Here is a 19,056-nt window from a genome sequence, read left to right as displayed (position 1 = left end):
TATTTTACATGAGAGAGCATATTGACTTGGTGTATATATTGGAAAACAGTAGAAAAAGGCATTGTATATATTTTCTGACAGATTACATTCAGAACAATATTTCTTTTAACATTGGGGTGCCTAGATAATATTTAGAATTTTTTAATTTACATCAATTTATAATTTCTGTATTTTACATGACAGAGCATATTGAGGTGGTGTATATACTTTATAACAGAGTAGGAAAGGGCATTGTATATTATTTCTGACAGATTATATTCAGAATAATTTTGCTTTTAACATTGGGTTCATCGATAATATTTAGATTTTTTTTGATTCGCGTAAATTTTGAATTTTGGTATTTTACATGAGAGAGCATATTGGGTTCGTTTATATTCTCCAAAACAGAATAGAAAAAGGCATTGTATATTTTCTCTGAAAGACTTTATTCAGAGGAATTTTGGTTTTAACATTGGGGGGCCTAGAAAATATTTAGATTTTTTTCGATTCGCGGAAATTTAGAATTTCGGTATTTTACCTGAGAGAGCATATTGAGTTGGTGTATGTACTCGAAAACAGAGTAGAAAAAGGCATTGTATATATTCTCTGACAGATTACATTCAGAACAATTTTGCTTTTTACATTGGGTTGCCTAGATAACATTTAGAATTTTTTTGATTTTGTAAATTTATAATTTCGGTATTTTACCTGAGAGAGCATATTGAGTTGGTGTATATACTTTATAACAGAGTAGGAAAGGGAATTGTAGATTATGTCTGTCAGATTATATTTAGAGCAATTTTGCTTTTAACATTGGGTGCCTAAATAATATTTAGATTTATTTTGATTCTCGTAAATTTAGAATTTCTGTATTTTATATGAGAGAGCATATAGGGTTGGTGTATATACTCCAAATCAGAGTAGAAAAATGCATTGTATATTTTTCTGACAGATTATATTCAGAGCAATTTTGCTTTTAACATTGGGGTGCCTAGATAATATTTAGATTTTTTTTGATTCAGGTAAAATTAGAATTTTTGTATTTTACATGAGAGAGCATATTGAGTTGGTTTATGTACTCCAAAAAAAAGTAGAAGAGGGCATTGTGTTCTTTCTCTGACAGACTATATTCAGTGCACTCTTGCTTTTAACATTGGAATGCCTAGATAATATTTAGATTTTTTTTGGTTCGTGTAAAATTTGAACGTTTGTATTTTACATGGGAGAGAATATTGAGTTGGTGTATATACTCCAAAACAGAGTAGAAAAAGGCATTGTATATTTTTTCTGACAGATTACATTCAGAAGAATTTTGCTTATAACATTGGGGTGCCTAGATAATATTTAGAATTTTTAATTTGCGTAAATTTACAATTTCTGTATTTTACATGAGAGAGCATATTGAGTTGGTTTATATACTTTATAACAGAGTAGTAACGGGCATTGTATATTATTTCTGACAGATTATATTCTGAACAATTTTGCTTTTAACATTGGGTGCCTAGATAATATTTATATTTTTTTCGATTCCCGTAAAATTAGAATTTCTGTATTTTACATGAGAGAGCATATTGAGTTGGTGTATATACTCCAAAACAAAGTAAAATAAGGCATTGTATATTTTTTCTGACAGATTATATTCAGACAAATTTTGCTCTTAACATTGGGGTTTCTAGATAATATTTAGATTTTTTTCGATTCCCGTCAATTTAGAATTTCGGTATTTTACATGAGAGAGCATATTGAATTGGTGTATATACTCCAAAACAGATTAAAATAGGGCATTGTATATTATTTCTAACAGAATTAATTCAGAGCAATTTTGCTTTTAACATTGGGGTGCCTAGATAATATTTAGATTTTTTCGATTCGCGTAAATTTAGAATTTCAGTATTTTAAATGAGAGAGTATATTGAGTTGGTGTATATAGTCCAAAACTGAGTAGAAAACGGCATTGTATATTTTTTCTCACAGATTATATTCAGAGAAATCTTGCTTTTAACATTGGGTGCCTAGATAACATTAAGAATTTTTTCGATTCACGTAAAATTAGAATTTTGGTATTTTACATGATAGAGCATATTGAATTGGTTTATATACTCCAAAACAGTGTAAAATAGGGCATTGTATATTATTTCTGAAAGAATTTATTCAGAGCAATTTTCCTTTTAACATTGGGGTGCCTAGATAATATTAAGATTTTTTTCGTTTCACGTAAAATTAGAATGTCGGTATTTTACAAGACAGAGCATATTGAATTGGTTTATATACTCCAAAACAGAGTAAAATAGGACATTGTATATTATTTCTGAAAGAATTTATTCAGAGCAATTTTTCTTTTAACATTGGGGTGCCTAAATAATATTTACATTTTTTTCGATTCACGTAAAATTAGAGTTTCGTAATTTTACATGAGAGAGCATACTGAGTTGGTGTATATACTCCAAAAACGAGTAAAATAAGACATTGTATATTTTTTCTAACAGACTATATTCAGAGCCATTTTGTTTTAACTTTCGGGCACCTAGATATTATTTAGAATTTTTTCAATTCGCGTAAATTTAGAATTTCGGTATTTTACATGAGAGAGCATATTGAGTTAGTTTATACACTAGAAAACAGAGTAGAAAAGGGCATTGTATATTTTTTCTGACAGAATATATTCAGCACAATTTTGCTTTTAACAATGGGGTGCCTAGATAATATTTAGATCTTTTTTGATTCTCTTAAATATATAATTTCTGTATTTTACATGAGAGAGCATTTGGAGTTGGTATATATACTCCAAAAGAGAGTAGAATAGGGCATTGTATATTTTTTCTGACAGATTATATTCAGAGCAATTTTTTTTTTAACATTTGTGTGCCTAGATAATATTTCGATTTTTTCGATTCGGGTAAAATTAGAATTTCTGTATTTTACATGAGAGAGCATACTGAGTTGGTGTATATACTCCAAAAAAGAGTAGAATAAGGCATTGTATATATTTTCTAACAGACTATATTTAGAGCCATTTTCTTTTAACTTTAGGGCTCCTAGATATTATTTAGATTTTTTGCGATTCGCGTAAAATATGAATTTTGGTATTTTACATGAAAGAGCATATTGAGTTGGTGTATATACTACAAAACACAGTCGAAAAGGGCATAGTATATTTGATCTGACAGATTATATTCAGAGCAATTTTGCTTTTAACATTGGGGTGCCTAAATAATATTTAGAATTTTTTCAATTCGCTTAAATATAGAATTTCTGTATTTTACATGAGAGAGCATATGGAGTTGCTGTATATACTCCAAAGCAGAGTAGAATAGGGCATTGTATATTTTTTCTGACAGATTGTATTGATACCAATTTTGTTTTTAACATTGGGGTTCCTAGATAACATTTAGATTTTTTTGATTTGCGTAACATTTTAATTTCTGTATTTTACATGAGAAAGCATACTGAGTTTGTGTATATACTCCAAAACACAGTAGACTAAGGGATTGTATATTTTTTCTAACAGACTATATTCGGAGCCATTTTCTTTGAACTTTAGGGTGCCTAGGTATTATTTATATTTTTTTCAATTCACATAAAATTAGAATTTCGGTATTTTACATGAGAGAGCATACTGAGTTGGTGTATATACTCCAAAACAGAGTAGAATAAGGAATTGAATATTTTTTCTGACAGATTATATTCAGAGCAATATTGTTTGTACCATTGGGTTGCCTACATAATATTTTGATTTTCTCGATGCGGGTAAAACTAGAATTTCGGTACTTTACTTGAGAGAGCATACTGAGTTTGTGTATATATTCCAAAACAGAGTAGAATAGGGCATTGTGTATTTTTTCTGAAAGATTATATTCAGAGCAATTTTGTTTTTAACATTGACGTGGCCTACATAATATTTAGATTATTTCTATTTGGATAAAATTAGAATTACTGTATTTTACATATCAGAGCATATTTAGTTGGTGTACATACTAAAAACGGAGTAGAAAATTGCATTGTGTATTTATTCTGACAGATTATATTCAGAGCAATTTTGTTTTTAAAATTGGGGTGCCTAGATTATATTTAGATTATTGAAATTCGGCTAAAATTATAATTTCTGTATTTTACATGAGCCAGCATATTGAGTTGGTGTATATACTCAAAAACAGAGTAGAATAGGGCATTGTATTTTTTTTCTGGCAGATTATATTCAGAGCCATTTTGTTTTTAACATTGGGGTGCCTAGATAATATTTTAATTATTTTCGATTCACTTAAATATAGAATTTCTGTATTTTACATGAGAGAGCATATGGAGTTGGTGTATATACACCAAAACAAAGTAGAAAAGGGCATTGTATATTCCTTCTGACAGATTATATTCAGAGCAATTTTATTTTTAACATTGGGGTGCCTAGATAATATATAGACTTTTTTCGATTTGCTTAAATATAGAATTTTGTATTTTACATGAGAGAGCATATTTAGTTGGTGAATATACTACAAAACACAGTAGAAAATGGCATTGTATATTTTTTCTGACAGATTATATTCAGAGCAATTTTTCTTTTATCGTTGGGGTGCCTAGGTAATATTTAGATTTTTTTTTATTCGCATAAATATAGAATTTCTGTGTTTTACATGAGAGAGCATATGGAGTTGGTGTATATACTCGAAAACAGAGTAGAATAGGGCATTGAATATTTGTTTTGACAGATTATATTCACAACAATTTTGCTTTTAACATTGGGGTGCCTAGATAATATTTAGATTTTTTTCTATTCGCTTAAATATAGAATTTCTGTATTTTACATGTGAGAGCATATGGATTTGGTGTATATACTTTAAAACAGAGTAGAATAGGGGATTGTATATTTTTTCTGACAGACTATATTCAGAGCAATTTTGTTTTTAACATTGGGCTGCCAGGATAATATTTAGATTTTTTCAATTCGGGTAAAATTAGAATTTCTGTATTTTACATGAGAGAGCATATTGAGCTGGTGTATGTACTCCAAAACAGAGTAGAATAAGGCATTGCATATATTTTGTAACAGACTATATTCAGAGACATTTTCTTGTAACTTTGGGGCACCTAGATGTTATTTAGATTTTTTTCGATTCGCGTAAAATTAGAATTTTGTTTTATTACATGAGAGAGCATACTGATTTGGTGTATGTACTCCAAAGCAGAGTGGAATAGGGCCTTGTATATTTTTTCTGACAGATTATATTCTGAACAATTTTGCTTTTAACGTTGGGGTGCCTAGATAATATTTAGATTTTTTTCGATTCGCTTAAAATAGAATTTCTGGATTTTACATGAGAGAGCAGGTAGAGTTGGTGTATATAATCAAAAACAGACTAGAATAGGGCATTGTATATTTTTTCTGCCAGATTATATTCAGAGCAATTTTGTTTTTAACATTGGGGTGCCTAGATAAGATTTAGATTTTTTCGATTCGGGTAAAATTAATTATCTTTATTTTACACGAGAGAGCATACTGAGTTCGTGTATATACTCGAAAACATAGTAGAATAAGGCATTGTATATTTATTCTAACAGACTATATTCAGATCCATTTTCTTTCAACTTTGGGGTGCCTAGATATTATTTAGATTTTTTTCTATTCACGTAATATTAGAATGTAAGTATTTTACATGAGAGAGCATATTGAGTTTGTGTATATACTCCAGTACAGTGTAGATAAGGGCTTTGTATAATTTTTATGACAGATTATGTTCAGAGCAATTTTGCTTTTAACATTGGGGTGCGTAGATAATATTTAGAATTTTTCGATACACGTAAAGTTAGAATTTCGGAATTTTACATGAGAGAGTATACTGAGTTGGTGTATATATTCCAAAACAGAGGAGAATAGGGCATTGTATATTTTTTTGACAGATTATATTCAGAGCAATTTTGTTTTTAACATTGGTGTGCCTAGATTATATTTAGATCATTTCGATTCGGGTAAAATTAGAATTTCTGTATTTTACATGAGAGAGTGTATTGAGTTGGTGTATATACTCCAAAACAGAGTAGAATAGGGCATTGTATATTTTTTCTGAAAGATTATATTCAGAGCAATTTTGCTTTTAACATTGGGGTGCCTAGATAATATTTAGATTTTTTTCGATTCACGTAAATTTAGAATTTCGGTGTTTTAGCTGACAGAGCATATTGAGTTTGTGTATATACTTCAAAACAGAGTAGAAAAGAACATTGTATATTTTTTCTGACAGATTATATTCAGATCAATGTTGCTTTTAACATTGAAGTGCCTAGTTAATATTTAGATTTATTTCGATTCACGTAAAATTAGAATTTCCGTATTTTACATTAGAGAGCATATTCTGTTGCTTTATAAACTGCAAAACACAGTAGAAAAGGGAATAGTATATTCTGATTGACAGGTTACATTAAGTGTCATTTTCTTTTAACATTGGGTTCCTAGATAAAATTTAGATTTTTTTCGATTAGCGTAAAATTACAATTTCGGTATTGTACCTGAGAGAGCATATTGAGTTGGTGTATTTACTCCAAAACAGAGTAGAAAAGGGCATTGTGTATTTTTTCTGAGAGGTTATATTCAGAGCAATTTTGCTTTTAGCATTGTGGTGCCTAGATCATATTTAGATTTTTGTCGATTCACGTAAAATTAGAATTTCGGTATTTTACATGACAGAGCATATTGAGTTGGTGTATATACTCCGAAACAAAGTAGTAAAGAGCATTGTATATTTTTTCAGACAGATTATATTCAGAGAAATTTTGCTTTTAACATTGGGGTGCCTAGATAATATTTAGATTTTTTCGATTTGGGTAAAATTAGAATTTCTGTATTTTACACTAGACAGCATAGTGAGTTGGTTTATATACACCAAAACATAGTAGAATAAGGCATTGTATATTTGTTCTAACAGACGATATTCACAGCCATTTTCTTTTAACATTGGGGCGCCTATATGTTATTTAGATTTTTTTCGATTTGTGTAACGTTAGAATTTCAGTATTTTACATGAGAGAGCATATTGAGTTGGTGTATATACACTAAAACAGAGTAGAAAAGGGCATTGTATATTTTTTCTGACAGATTATATTCATAACAATTTTGCTTTTAACATTGGGGTGCCTAGATAATATTTAGATTTTTTTCGACTCACGAAAAATTAGAATTTCGGTATTTTACATGAGAGAGCATACTGAGTTCGTGTATATACCACAAAACACAGTAGAATAAAGCATTGTATATATTTTTTGACAGATTATGTTCAGAGAAATTTTGGTTTTAACACTGGGGTGCGTAGATAATATTTAGATTTTTCCTATTCGCTTAAATATAGAATTTCTGTATTTTACATGAGAGAGCATATGGAGTTGGTGTACACACTTCAAAACAGAGTAGAATAGGGCATTGTATATTTTTTCAGACAGATTATATTAAGAGCAATTTTATTTTTAAAATTGGGGTGCCTAGATTATATTTGGATTTTTTCGATTCTGTTAAAATTAGAATTTCTGTATTTTACATGAGAGAGCATACTGAGTTGGTGTGTATACTCCAAACCATAGTAGAATAAGGCATTGTATATTATTTCTGACAGATTATATTCAGAGCAATTTTCTTTTTAACATTGGGGTGCCTAGATAATATTTAGATATTTTCGATTTGGGTAAAATTAGAATTTCTGTATTTTACATGAGAGAGCATATTGAGTTGGTGTATATACTACAAAAATGTAGAAAGAAGCATTGTATATTTTTTATGACAGATTATATTTAGATCATTTTGCTTTTAACATTGGGGTGCCTAGATAATATTTAGATTCTTTTCGATTTGCTTAAATATAGAATTTCTTTATTTTATGTGAGAGAGCATAACGTGTTGGTTTATATACTCCAAAACAGAGTAGAATAGGGCATTGTATAATTTTTCTGACAGATTATATTTAGAGCAATTTTGTTTTTAAAATTGGGAGTGCCTAGATAATATTTAAATTTTTTTCAATTCACGTAAAATCAGAATTTTTGTATTATACATGAGAGTACATGCTGAGTTGGTGTGTTTACTCCAAAACAGAGTAGAATAAGGCATTGTATATTTTTTCAAACAGACTATATTGAAAGCCATTTCCTTTTAACTTTCTGGCACCTAGATATTATTTAGATTTATTTTGATTCACGTAAAATTAGAATTTCGGTTCTTTATATGAGAGAGCATATTGAGTTGGTGTATATACTACAAAAAAGAATAGAAAGAAGCATTGTATATTTTTTATGACAGATTATATTTAGATCATTTTGCTTTTAACATTTGGGTGCCTAGATAATATTTAGATATTTTTCGATTCACGCAGATTTAGAATTTCCATATTTTACATGAGGGAGCATATGGAGTTTGTGTATATACTCAAAAACAGAGTACAATAGGGCATTGTATATTTTTTCTGACAGATTATATTCAGAGAAATTTTGCTTTTAACATTGGGGTGCCTAGATATTATTTAGATTTTTTCGATTCGGGTAAAATTAGAATTTCTGTATTTTACATGGGAGCGCAAACTGAGTTGGTGTATATACTCCAAAAGAGAGTAGAATAAGGCATTGTATATTTTTTCTAAAAGACTATATTCAGAGCCATTTTCTTTTAACTTAGGGGCGCCTAGATATTATTTAAATTTTTTTCATTCTCGTAAAATTAGAATTTCGGTATATTACATGAGATACCATATTCAGTTGTTGTATATACTCCAAAACAGATTAGAAAAGGGCATTGTATATTTCTTCTGACAGAATATATTTACAGCAATTTGGCTTTTAATATTGGGGTGCCTAGATAACATTTAGATTTTTTTCGATTCACGTAAAATTAGAATTTTGTTATTTTATATGAGAGAGCATACAGAGTTGGTGTATATACTTGAAATCAGAGTACGATAAGGCATTGTATATTTTTTCTAACAGACTATATTCAGAGACTTTTTTTTTCTTACCTGAGGGGCGCCTAGATATTATTTAGAATTTTTTCGAGTCACATAGAATTAGAATTTTGGTATTTGACATGAGAGAGCATATTTAGTTGGTGTATATACTCCAAAACAGAGTAGAAAAAGGCATTGTATAGTTTCTCTGACAGATTATATTCAGAGCAATTTTGCTTTTAACATTGGGGAGCCTACATAATATTTAGAATTTTTTCGATTCGCTTAAATATAGAATTTCTGTATTTTACAAGAGAGTATATGGAGTTGGTGTATTCTCCAAAACAGGGTAGAATAGGGCATTGCATATTTTTTCTGAGAGATTATATTCAGAGCAATTTTGTTTTTAACATTTGGGTGCCTAGATAATAGTTAGACATTTTAGATTTGTTAAAATTAGAATTTCGGTATTTTATATGAGAGAGCATACTGAGTTGGTGTATATACTTTAAAATAGATTAGAAAAAGGCATTGTATATTTTTTCTAACACACTATATGCAGAGCCATTTTCTTTTAACTTTGGGGCACCTAGATATTATTTAGATCTTTTTCGATTCACGTAAAATTAGAAATTCGGTATTTTACATGACAGAGCATATTGAGTTGCTGTATATACTCCAAAACAAAGCGGAAAAGGGCATTGTATATTATTTCTGACAGATTATATTCAGATCAATTTTGATTTTAACATTGGAATGCCTAGATAATATTTAGAATTTTTTCGGATCCCTTAAATATGGAATTTCTGTATTTTACATGAGAGAGCATATGGAGTTGGTTTATATACTCCAAAAAAGAGTAGAATATGGCGTTGTATATTTTTTCTGAGAGATTATATTCAGAGCAATTTTGTATTTAACATTTGGGTGCCTAGATAATATTCAGATTTTTTCGATTTTGTTAAAATTAGGATTTCGGTATATCACATGAGAGAGCATACTGAGTTTGTTTATATACTTTAACAGAGAATAGAATAAGGCATTGTGTATTTTTTCTAACACACTATATTCAGAGCCATTTTCTTTTAACTTTAGGGCACCTAGATATTATTTAGATTTTTTTCGATTCGCTTAAATATAGAATATCTGTATTTTACATGAGAGAGCATATGGAGTTGGTGTATATACTCCAAAACAGAGTAGAAATGGGCATTCTATATTTTTTATGACAGATTAAATTCAGAGAAATTTTGTTTTTAACATTGGGGTGCCTAGAAAATATTGAGATTTTTTATGATTCGGGTAAAATTAGAATTTCTGTATTTTACATGAGAGAGCATACTGAGTTGGTGTATATACTCGAAAACATAGTAGAATAAGGCATTGTATATTTTTCCTAACAGACTATATTCAGAGCCATTTTCTTTTTACTTTGGAGTGCCTAGATATTATTTAGATTTTTTTCGATTCGTGTAAAATTAGAATTTCGGTATTTATTCTTAGAGAGCATATTGAGTTGGTTTATATAATCCAAAAGAGAGTAGAAAAGGGAATTGTATATTATTTCTCACAGATTATATTCAGAGCAATTTTTCTTTTAACATTGGTGTACCTAGATATTATTTAGATTTTTTTCAATTCGAGTAAAATTAGAATTTATGTATTTTACATGAGAGAGCATATGGAGTTGGTGTATATACTCCAAAATATCGTAGAATAGGGCATTGTATATTTTTTCTGACAGATTATATTCAGAGCAGTTTTGTTTTTTACATTGAAGTGCCTAAAGAATATTTAGATTTTTTGATTAGGGTAAAATTAGAATTTCTCTATTTTACTTGGGAGCGCTAACTGAGTTGGTGTATATACTCCAAAACAAAGTTGACAAGGGCATTGTATATTTTTTATGACAGATTATATTCAGAGAAATTTTGTTTTTAAAATTGGGGTGCCTATATAATATTTAGATTGTTTTCGATTCACTTAAATATGGAATTTCTGTAATTTACATGAGAGAGCATATGGAGTTGGTTTATGTACTCCACAACAGAATAGAAAATGGCATTGTATATTTTTTATGACAGATTATATTCAGAACAATTTTGTTATTAACATTGGGGTGCCTAGATAATGTTTAGATTTTTTTGATTCGGGAAAAATTAGAATTTCTGTATTTTACGTGAGAGAGCATACTGAGTTGGTGTATATACTCCAAAACAGAGTCGAATAAGGCATTGTATATTTTTTCTAACAGACTATCTTCAGAGCCATTTTCTTTTAACTTTGGGGCATCTAGATATAATTTAGATACTTTTCGATTCGCTTAAATATAGAATTTCTGTATTTTACATGAGAGAGCATATGGAGTTGGTGTATATACTCCAAAACAGAGTAGAATAGGGCATTGTGTATTTTCTCTGACAGATTATATTCTGAGAAATTTTTTTTCACATTGGTGTGCCTAGATAATATTTAGATTTTTTCGATTCACGTAAAATTAGAATTTCTGTATTTTACATGAGAGAGCATACTGAGTTGGTGTATATACTCCAAAACACATTACAATAAGCTATTGTATATTTTTTCTAACAGACTATATTCAGAGCCATTTCCTTTTAACTTTGGGGTGCCTCGATATTATTTAGATTTTTTTCGATTCACGTAAAATTAGAATTTCGGTATTTTACATGAGAGAGCATATGGGGTTGGTTTATATACTCAAAAACATAGTAGAATTGGACATTGTATATTTTATCTGACAGATTATATTCAAAGTTATTTTGTTTTTAACATTTGGGTGCCTAGGTAATATTTAGATTTTTTCAATTCACGTAAAATTAGAATTTCTTTATCTTACATGAGAGAGCATACTGAGTTGGTGTATATACTCCAAAACAGAGTAGAATAAGCCATTGTATATTTTTTCTGACAGATTATATTCAGAGCAATTTTGCTTTTAACATTGGGGTGCCTAGATAATATTTAGATTTTTTCAATTCGCTTAAATATAGAATTTCTGTATTTTACATAAGAGAGAATATGGAGTTGGTGTATGTACTACAAAACAGAGTAGAATAAGGCATTGTATATTATTTCTGACAGATTATATTCAGTGCAATTTTGTTTTTACATTGGGGTGTCTAGATAATATTTAGATTTTTTTGATTCAGGTAAAATTAGAATTTCGGTATTTTACATGAGAGAGCATATGGAGTTGGTGTATATACTCCAAAATAGAGTAAAATAAGGCATTGTATATTTTTTCTGACAGACTATATTTAGAGCCATTTTCTTTTAACTTTGTGGTGCCTAGATATTATTTAGATTTTTTTCGATTCGCGTAAAATTAAAATTTCAGTATTTTACATGAGAGAGCATTATGAGCTCGTGTATATACTCCAAAACAGAGTAGAAAATGGCATAGTATAATTTTTCTGACACATTATATTCAGAGCAATTTTGCTGTTAACATTGGGGTGCCTAGCTAATATTTAGAATTTTTTCGATTCACGTAAAATTAGAATTTTGGTATTTTACATGAGAGAGCATACCTAGTTAGTGTATATACTCCAAAACAGAGTAGAATAGGGCATTGTATATTTATTCTAACAGATTATATTCAGAGCAATTTTGTTTTTCCCATTGGGGTGCCTAAATAATATTTAGATTTTTTTCGATTCATCTAAAATAAATATTTCGGTATTTGACATGAGAGAGCATACTGAGTTGGTATATATACTCCTCAAAAGAGTAGAAAAGGGCAGGGTATATTTTTTCCAACAGATTATATTCAGAGCAATTTTGTTTTCAACATTGTGGTGCCTAGATAAATTTCGGTTTTTTGATTCTGGTAAAATTAGGATTTCTGTATTTTTCATGAGAGAGCATATTGAGTTTGTGTATATATTACAAAACAGAGTAGAAAAGGGCATTGTATATTTTCTCTGACAAACTATATTCAGAGGAATTTTGTTGTTAACATTGGGGTGCCTAGATAATATTTAGATATTTTTCGATTCGCTTTAATATAAATTTCTGTATTTTACGTGATTGAGCATATGGAGTTAATGTATATACTCCAAAACAGAGTAGAATAGGGCATTGTATATTTTTTCTGACAGATTATATTCAGAGTAATTTTGTTTTTAACATTTGGTTGCCTAGATAATATTTAGATTTTATTCGATTCACGTAAAATTAGAATTTCTGTGTTTTACATGAGAGAGCCTACAGAGTTTGTGTATATACTCCAATACAGAGTAGAATAAGGCAATGTATATTTCTTCTAATAGAATATATTCAGAGCCATTTTCTTTTAACTTTGGGGCGCCTAGATATTATTTAGATTTTTTTCGATTCACGTAAAATTCGAATTTCGGTATTTTACATAAGGGAGCATATTGAGTTGGTGTATATACTCCAAGAAAGAGTAGAAAAGGGCATTGTATATTTTTTATAACAGACTATATTCAGAGCAAATTTTTTTAAACATTGGGGTGCCTAGATAATATTTAGATTTTTTTATTCACTTAAAATTTGAATTTCGGTATTTTACATGAGAGAGCATACTGAGTTGGTGTATATACTCCAAAACAGAGTAGAATAGGGCATTGTATATTTTTTCTAACAGACTATATTCAGAGCCATTTTATTTTAACTTTGTGGTGCCTAAATATTATTTAGATTTTTCTCGATTCACCTAAAATTAGAATTTTGGTATTTTACATGAGAGTGCATATTGAGTTGGTGTATATACGCCAAAACAGATTAGAAAAGGGCATTGTATATTTTTTCTGAGAGATTATATTCAGAGCAATTTTGCTTTTAACATTGTGGTGCCTAGATAATATTTAGATTTTTTTGATTCGAGTAAAATTAGAATTTCTGTATTTTAAATGAGAGAGCATATGAAGTTAATGTATATACTCCAAAAAAGAGTAGAATAGGGCATTGTATATTTTAACTGACAGATTATATTCAGAGCAGTTTTGTTTTTAACATTGCGGTGCCTACCGAATATTTAGATTTTTTCGATTTGGGTAATATTAAAATTTCTGTATTTTACATGAGAGCGCAAACTGAGTTGGTGTATATACTCCAAAACAGAGTAGAAAAGGGCATTGTATATTTTTTCTGACAGATTATATTCAGAGGAATTCTGCTTTTAACACTGTGGTGCCTGGAAAATATTTAGATTTTTTTTTATTCACGTAAAGTTATTATTTCGGTATTTTACATGAGAGAGCATACTGAGTTGGTGTATATACTCCAAAACAGAGTAGAATAGGGCATTGTATATTTTCTCTAACAGAATATATTAAGAGCCATTTTCTTTTAACTTTGGGGCGCCTAGATATTATTTAGATTTTTTTCGATTCACGTAAAATTAGTATTTCGGTATTTTACATTAGAGAGCATAGTGAGTTTGTCTATATAATCCAATACAGAGTAGAATAAGGCATTGTATATTTTTCCTAACAGAGCATATTCAGAGCCATTTTATTTTAACTTTGTGGCACCTATATATTATTTAGATTATTTTCAATTCATGTAAAATTATAATGTCGGTATTTTACATGAGAGTGCATATTGAGTTGGTGTATATAAGCCAAAACAGATTAGAAAAGGGCATTGTATATTTTTTCTGAGAGATTATATTCAGAGAAATTTTGCTTTTAACATTGTGGTGCCGAGATTGTATTTAGAATTTTTTTGATTCACGTAAAATTAGAATTTCAGTATTTTACATCAGAGAGCATAGTAAGTTGGTGTGTATACTCCAAAAGAGAGTAGAATAAGGAATTGTATATTTTTTATAACAGGCTATTTTCAGAGCCATTCTCTTTTAACTTTTGGGCGCCTAGATATTATTTAGATATTTTTCCATAGGCGTAAAATTACAATTTTGGTAATTTACATGAGAGAGCATATAGTGTTGGTGTATATACTACAAAACAGAGTAGAAAAGGGCATTTTATATTTTTTATGACAGATGATATTCAGCGCAATTTTGCTTTCAACATTGGGGTGCCTAGATAGTATTGAGTTTTTTTTGATTCGCTCAAATATAGAATTTCTGTATTTTACCTGAGAGAGCATATGGAGTTGGTGTATATACTACAAAACAGAGAAGAATAGGGTATTGTATATTTGTTCTAACAGATTATAATCAGAGCAATTTTGTTTTTAACTTTGGGGTGCCTAGATAATTTTTAGATTTTTTCGATTCGTGTAAAATTAGAATTTCTGTATTTTACATGAGAGAGCATACTGAGTTGGTGTATATACTCCAAAACAGAGTAGAATAGGTCATTGTATTTTTTTTTGAAAGATTATATTCAGACTAATTTTGTTTTTAACATTGGGGTACCTTGATAATATTTAGATGTTTTCGATTCGGGTAAAATAGAGTTTTTGTATTTTGCATGAAGGAGCATATTGAGTTGGTGTATATCCTACAAAACAGAGTAGAAAAAAGCATTGTATATTTTTTGTGACAGATTATATTCAGAGCAATTTTGCTTGTAATATTACGACGCCTAGATAATATTTAGATTTTTTCCAATTCACTTAAATATAGAATTTCGGTATTTTACTTGAGAGAGCATACTGTGTTGGTGTATATACTCCAAAACAGAGTAGAATAAGGCATTGTATATTTTTTTAACAGACTATATTCAGAGCCATTTTCTTTTAACTTTGGGGCGCCTAGATATTATTTAGATTTATTTCGATTCACGTATAATTAGAATTTTTTTATTTTACATGAAAGAGCATATTGACTTGGTGTATATACTACAAAACAGAGTAGAAAAAAACATTGTATATTTTTTCTGAGAGTTTATATTAAGAGCAATTTTGCTTTTAACATTGGGGTGCCTAGATAACATTTAGATTTTTTTCGATTCACGTAAAATTAGAATTTCGGTATTTTACACGAGAGAGCATACTGAGTTTGTGTATAAACTCCAAAAGATAGTAAAATAGGGCATTGTATATTTTCTCTAACAGACTACATTCAGAGCCATTTTATTTCAGCTTTGGGGCTCCTAAATATTATTTAGATTTTTTTGGATTCTCGTAAAATTAGAATTTCGGTATTTTACATGGGAGAGCATATTGAGTTGGTGTATATACTTCAAAACAGAGTAGAATAAGGCATTGTATATTTTTTCTGACATATTATATTCAGAGCAATTTTGCTTTTAACATTGGGGTGCCTAGATAATATTTAGATTTTTTCAATTCGTTTAAATATAGAATGTCTGTATTTTACAACAGAGAGCATATGGAGTGTGTGTATATACTCCAAAAAAGAGTAGAATTGGGCATTGTATATTTTTTCTGACAGATTATATTCAGAGCAATTTTGTTTATAACATTGGGGTGGCTAGATTATATTTAGATCCTTTCGATTTGGGTAAAATTAGAATTTCTCTATTTTACATGAGAGAGCAAACTGAGTTGGTGTATATACTCAAAAACAGAGTAGAATAAGGTATTGTATATTTTTTCTAACAGACTATATTCAGAGCCATTTCCTTTTAACTTTGGGGCGCCTAGATTAGAATTTCCATATTTTACATGAGAGAGCATATTGAGTTGGTGTATATACTCCAAAACAGAGTAGAAAATGGCATTGTATATTTTCTCTGACAGATTATATACAGAGCAGTTTTGCTTATAATATTGGGGTGCCTAGATAATATTTAGATTTTTTTCGATTCGCTTAAATATAGAATTTCTGTATTTTACATGAGAGAGCATATGGAGTTGGTGCATATATTCCAAAACAGAATAGAATAGGGCATTGTTTATTTTTTATGACATACTATATTCAGAGCAATTTTGTTTTGAACATTGGGGTGTCTAGATATTATTTAGGTTTTTTTTCGATTCATGTAAAATTAGAATTTCGGTATTTTACAACAGAGAGAATACTGAGTTGGTGTATAGACTCCAAAACAAAGTAGAATAAGGCATTTTATATTTTTTCTAACAGACTATATTCAGAGGCATTTTCGTTTAACTTTGGGGCGCCTAGATATTTAGATTTTTTTTTATTAGCGTGAAATTATAATTTCCGTATTTTTCATGAGAGAGCATATTGAGTTGGTGTATATACACCAAAACAGAGTAGAAAAGGGCATTGTATATTTTTTCTGACAAATGATATCTAGAGCAATTTTGCTTTTAACATTGGGGTGCCTAGATAATATTTAAATTTTTTTCGATTCACGTAAAATGAGAATTTCCGTATTTCACAAGAGAGAGCATACTGAGTTGGTGTATATACTTCTAAACCGAGTAGAATAGGGCATTGTATATTTCTTCTGACAGATTATATTCAGAGCAATTTTGTTTTTAACATTGGGGTGCCTAGATAATATTTAGATTTTGTTCGATTCACGTAAAATTGGAATTTCTGTATTTTACATGAGAGAGCATACTGAGTTTGTGTATATACTCCAAAACAGAGTAGAAAAGGGCATTGTATATTTTTTTGACTATATTCAGAGCAAATTTCTTTTTAACATTTGTGTACCTAGATAATATTTAGATTTTTTTATTCACGTAAAATTTATATTTTCGTATTTTACATGAGAGAGCCTATTTAGTTGTTGTATATATTCCAAAACAGAGTAGAAAACGGCAGTGTATATTTCTTCTGACAGATTATATTCAGTGAAATTCTGCTATTAACATAGGGATGCCTTGATAGTATTTAGATATTTTTCGATTCGCTTAAATACAGAATTTATGTATTTTCAATTAGAGAGCATATTGATTTGGTGAATATACACCAAAACAGAATGGAAAAGGCATTGTATATTTTTTCTGACAGATTATATTCAGAGCAATTTTGCTTTTAACATCGGGATTCCTAGATAATATTTAGATTGTTTCGATTCGCTTAAATATAGAATTTATGTATTTTTTATTTGAGAGCATATGAAGTTGGTGTATATACACCAAAACAGAGTAGAATAGGGCATTGTATATTTTTTCTGACAGACTATATTCAGAGCTATTTTGTTTCAAACATTGGGGTGCCTAGATAATATTTAGATTTTTTCGATTCGGGTAAAATTAGAATTTCGGTATTTTACATGAGAGAGCATAGTGAGTTGTTGTATATACTCCAAAACAGAGTAGAATAAGGCATTGTATCGTTTCTCTAACAGACTATATTTAGAGCTGTTTTCTTTAAATTTTGCGGCGCCTATATATTATTTAGAGTTTTTCGATTCGGGTAAAATTTGAGTTTCGTTATTTTACATGAGAGAGCATACTGAGTTGATGTATATACTCCAAAACAGAGTAGAATAAGGCATTGTATATTTTTTATAACAGATTATATTCAGAGCCATTTTCTTTTAACGTTGGGTCACCTAGATATTATTTAGATTTTTCTCGATTCGCGTAAAATTAGAATTTTGGTATTTTACAAGACAGAGCATATTGAGTTGGTGTATATACTCCAAAACAAAGTGGAAAAGGGTATTGTATATTTTTTCTGACAGATTAAATTCAGAGAAATTTTGCTTTTAACATTGGGGTGACGAGATAATATTTAGATATTTTTCGATTCGCTTAAATATAGAATTTCAGTATTTTACATAAGGGAGCATATGGAGTTGGTTTATATGCTCCAAAAAATAGTTGAATAGGGCATTGTATATTTTTTCTGACAGTTAATATTCAGAGCAATTTAGATTTTAACATTAGGGTGCCAAGATAATATTTAGATATTTTTCGATTCGCTTAAATATAGAATTTCTGTGTTTTACATGAGAGAGCATATGGAGTTGGTGTATATACTCCAAAAAAGAGTAGAATAGGGCATTGTATATTTTTTCGGAAAAATTACATTCAGAGCAATTTTGTTTTAAATATTGGGGTGCCTAGATAATATTTAGATTTTTTCAATTCGGGTAAAATTAGAATTTCTCTATTTTACATGAGAGAGCCCACTCAGTTGGTGTATATACTCCAAAACATAGCAGAATAAGGCATTGTATATTTTTTATAACATACTGTAGTCAGAGCCATTTTCTTTTAACTTTGGGGCGCCTAGATACTATTTAGATTTTTTTCGATTCGCGTAAAATTACAATTTAGGTATTTTACATAAGAGAGCATATTGAGTTGGTGTATATTATCCTAA

This window comes from Callithrix jacchus, chromosome 11 (genome assembly GCF_049354715.1).
Source record: "Callithrix jacchus isolate 240 chromosome 11, calJac240_pri, whole genome shotgun sequence".
NCBI classification, from domain to species: domain Eukaryota; kingdom Metazoa; phylum Chordata; class Mammalia; order Primates; family Cebidae; genus Callithrix; species Callithrix jacchus.
Note: the sequence above shows the minus strand (reverse complement) of the source record.